The 4,914-nt window shown below is 29.7% G+C and overlaps 1 long non-coding RNA gene across 1 annotated transcript; it reads right to left on the bottom strand.

Moving 5' to 3' along the window:
- Window positions 1-2,563: 2,563 nt before the first annotated feature.
- LOC148252889 (uncharacterized) lies at window positions 2,564-4,583 on the bottom strand. Its single transcript, XR_015813628.1, has 2 exons — window positions 4,170-4,583; window positions 2,564-2,837 (listed from the first exon to the last, which is right to left on the bottom strand). It is a non-coding gene; the product is annotated as an uncharacterized LOC148252889 (long non-coding RNA).
- Between the last annotated feature and the right edge of the window lie 331 nt (window positions 4,584-4,914).

Raw genomic sequence — 4,914 nt, 5'->3', positions numbered from 1 at the left:
TATATATATCTTTGCACTTGATATATACTTGATTTATATTATACATAATAAATAGTTCTTTTCAAATTTATAGTCCTTTTGTGTTGAGATGACTTTATATTTTGTCATTATTTTTTTTCATATTAAATATTTCATCCCTTGCTGAATATCTTCAGCATTATTACCTATAAATAGTGGTTTGAAAAATTTTAAATTTATGATCAGCTTGTGTTGATATGATTTTTCTATTTTACTATTAATTTTCTTTCATATTAAATATTTATTTCCTTATATTGTTATTGAATATCTTCTATATTATTATCTATAAATAATAGTTGAATGAAAATTTTTAAATTTATGATCAGTTTGTGTTGATATGATATTTATATTTTACCATTAATTTTCTTCCATATTAAATATTTATTTTCTTGTATAGTTGCTAAATATCTTTTGCATTATTACCTATAAATAGTCATTAAATAGAAAATTTTAAATTTATGATATATTTGTGTTGTTATGATTTTTTTTTTTTATTTTACCACCAATTTTCTTCCATATTAAATATTTCTTCCCTTATATTGTTGTTGAATATCTTCTGCATTATTACCTATAAATAGTGATTAAATAATTTTTTTTTTAAATTTATGACCTATTTGTGGTTACATGATTTATCTATTTTACTATTGATTTTCTTTTATATTAAATGTTTTCTCCTTTATATAGTTGATGAATATCTTATGCATTATTATCTATAAATAGTAGTTAAATAAAAATTTATAAATTTATAATATATTTATGTTGATATGATTTTCCTATTTTACCATTGATTTTCTTTCATATTAAATATTTCTTCCCTTATATAGTTGTTGAGACATTATTATTTATAAATAATAGTTAAATGAATATTTTCAAATTTATGATTTGTTTGTGTTGATATGAATTTTCTATTTTACTATTGACTTTCTTTAATATTAAATATTTCTTCCCTTATATGGTTGTTGAATATCTTCTGTATTATTATCTGTAAATAGTGGTTAAATGAAAATTTTTAAATTTATGATATATTTTTCTGATTTTACCAATAAATTTCTTCCATATTAAATATTTACTCCCTTATATAGTTGATGAATATCTTCTGTATTATTACTTATAAATAATGATTAAATGAAAATCTTCAAAATATAGACATTAAGTCAATCATTTTCTTCAACAAAATTCACCAAGGAAAAGAACACAAAATGGAGGCAATAAGCATTAAGTTGACATTGATATTTATTCTTCTGTCTGTTCCATCATGTTAGTATATTTCTCAATACTGTCTTTAATTTATACCCGTTATAATCAATTAAAGTGCTAATATATTATTAGTTTATATATAATTGAATCTTGATTCATCCTTAAGTTAGCATTATTATTCTTTCAATTATTTATTGCATCAACTTAACCCCTTTCTCATTTATTTATTCTCGATATCATTATCTTTCATTTATACTTTTTATAATTACTTAAAAGAAATTCATATATCCATTAATTTTTATATACATATATATATATCATATATTGAATCTTACATCATTTTTAAGTTAACATTGTTATTCATATTTCTATCTCTTGCATTATTTAAGCCAATTTCTCAATCATATCTTCCCCATATATATATTTTTTCAATTTATACTCATTATGATCACTTTTAACACTATAATATCTATTAATATTTTTATTTATACAATTCAATATTGAATGTAGGTATATCAGTTTCGAAATCTTGTTCCTCTAATGCTGATTGCAAGAATAATACATTTTGTATTAATCATGAATGCACGCGTTATCCTGGTCCTCCTTGCAAAAATAACGAAGAATGCCAACTTTTGTGCGCTCCAAAATGCTTCTTCAAGACTTGTTACGAGGGTACATGTATTTGTTTTGAATGTTCGGCTTGACATGTATCTAATCATTTTTATAACTATACCCTCATATATACAATAAATTTTTAATATGATACTTCAAGAAATTTTTATCTTTTAAATAATTATTTCAGAAATTTTTTTTAAAAAATAATAATTTGTAAGATTGTGCGTATTTTTTAACAAGTTTCGTGCCAAATTAAGTAGGAAGAAGTCGGGACAAGGTGAATTACAAATATCAAAGATGAGTTAAAAGGATAAACATTCTAAAGCTTTCAATTAATTTTAGTAAAAAAATTCAAATTTAAATTTATCGTATTTATATGTGTAAATTATTAAACAACTCGATGGTTATACATATTATGATACTTTTCTCATAAGTATGCAAAAATTAATCTAAAGGTTAATTTTTAACAATCCTTATTAATTATAAGTTATCATTTTTAAGTGCACAAGCCTAATGCTTAGTACCCTATAAGTAAATCAACTATGAAATCCATATCATGCATATACGCAGAAAAAAACCTAGCTAGATAATTACTAAGAAATAGAAAATCAACATATTTATATATTTTACTAGTATTTTATACAGCACCCCATTCTGTCATTTTGTATCTGAATTAGTTCGTATGATTATATTACAGTCTATCAATGTTTAGTTTTATTAAGTACGATAAAGATTATTTGTAACAATCCACGTTTCAAATCGAGTCAATAAGATCAGTACATACAATTTAAAAGTATGCATGGTATATAGTTCATCTCCTCCTTTCATTTGACTAATCAAGTAATTGATATCTAAAATCTCGGCATACTTAATTTCGTAGTATTAAGTATTTTTTCAAAATCCAAAAATTTGACTCAACGTCAATCAAAGTTAACACAGGACCGGAGTGCTTAGGAGGAAATCTCGTGTCTCTACTCCGATACCTCTCATACTCTTTCCTATTTTACCTGTTTTGAAAGATAAAAGGGGAATGAGTTTATAGCAAATATGAGGCAGCATGCGTAAACCCTCTAGTACTCCTCATTTCATAATTCTAGAACTAATCATCGAATCAAATTATTTTCGCCTCCATGGTCTCCAATTTTTTCAATTATTTTGCTTACTCTTGGATCACTCTAATCATGTCAATATCATGAAGCACAACTTCTCCCGTAATTGCCTCCATGCTCAATACTAATCCTCGACGGGCGTGTAGCCCCTCTTAACTCCGTACTAATTCCAAGTACTAACTCAAGAACATAACGGTTAGTACCAGTAACCACGTGAACATCATAACATAAGCAATGAAAACAAATACGACCACCGGACGGGGTTACAAGTATAAATTCGACCGAATGGCCCATACGCACACTCCCCACGCATTCCTCAACTGGGTTTACACATCGACCAGCACCGGCCTCGTAAACACCCATTTACTCTGCGGAATGCATTTACCATCACGACACTACTACCCAAAGTAAATCTCAGGTATAGTGTCCAACATCTCGTCCGCACTCGGCCCTATACTAGCCTTTAATTTGTCTACCGTTACATTTTAATCTCAGGCCCCCCAATTTCTCTTATATTACTCTTCTACAGGCCCAATATTTTTAAATGGACCTTATTTTCCAGTAAGCCCATCACCTACTTATATTTGTATTTTATAATCTTGCCCGTCTATTCGGATTATCATTCCGGCCCATTTCTTAGCCCACTAGTTTCCTTACTCCTTTTAGCCCAATTAATTGATAATAATTCTCACCCCTTATTATTAACCCATATCCAGATTAAGTTCATGTCTAAGCCCAATGTCTAGGCCCACTAATCGGCCATGGTTAAAGAACTCGGCCCACTGGGCTACGCACAAAACAGAGTTTACTTCCCATCGAAGCCCAACACTGGCTCGGCCCACTAGTTGGCCACGACCCAACAACCCGGCCCACTAGACCATGTAGTGCCGGTCCTCTCTTAACTTCCCTCTCCTCAGAACCCGCTTAACCCAGGACTCAACGACCCTATCACACGGCCTCCCCAATCGGCCAACCAGTGGTCAAGACCTACGGTTCCATCCGCCCACCGATTCACCATCCTCACCGTCCTAACCACTATCTTACAGCCACCCTCGTTTCCGACTTTCGTGAATCAATATACACATTCCATTTTCGTAAATGAAATTAACAGAAATAGACACACCTAATCTAATGTCATCCAAATCATTATCATCATCAAAATAATTTTACATCAATGGATTCAGATAGAGAGGCTACAAATTTGGGTTGAGGAAATTAAATTTCCCTTACCTTCTTGGTCTCGGATGGCGGAGTTAGATCGCCGTGACTATCTCCGTTGTTCCTGCGCTGCACACACGCACGTACAACACTACGGTCGTGGCGAAAATCTAAGACTAAAATCAAAGTTTCTTGCTATCGATTAGGAAAATGAGAGAGAGAGAGAGAAGGAATGAGACTGGACCAGATGGGAACAGGCCACTCTCCTTGGTCCTTAATCTCCTAGATCGAGAAATACACTGTACGTGGATTGATTATATCTGGTTTTTTAGTCCAGAATGAGTCTTCCTCATCCCACCTGCAACCACCAAACCCTAATTCTAATGCATTTAGAGATTACATGGCTGTAATTAAGAGGTTACTCCCTTTTATTTTTCTTGCTTTTCTAATTATCACGCTCTTTAATTTTTTGCTATCACTACACAATTTATTATACAGAAAAAGCAATGTAATTATTATGACTTTAGTAATCTTTTAATCAATAAAGAGGAAATTATAACATCAACCAATTTCAGCTTGTCAATATTAATTTTATTAATTAATAATTTTAGGATAAAAAGTATCGAACACCATAATAAACTAATAAAAAGATCTTCATAAACAATTACGTGGATACTTGATACAAATTAGTTCTATTATATTTGATTTATATCTATATACAACAAAATCAATAAAATTCTCTTAAAATTAATGATATGTTTGTGTTGATATGATTTTCGTATTTTGTCACTGATTTTCTTTTATATTAAATAATTCC

This window comes from Carica papaya, chromosome 7 (assembly GCF_054855325.1).
Source record: "Carica papaya isolate Zhongbai chromosome 7, ASM5485532v1, whole genome shotgun sequence".
NCBI lineage: Eukaryota > Viridiplantae > Streptophyta > Magnoliopsida > Brassicales > Caricaceae > Carica > Carica papaya.
The sequence above is the reverse complement of the archived record's forward strand: the minus strand, read 5'-3'. Positions and strand labels throughout refer to the sequence as shown.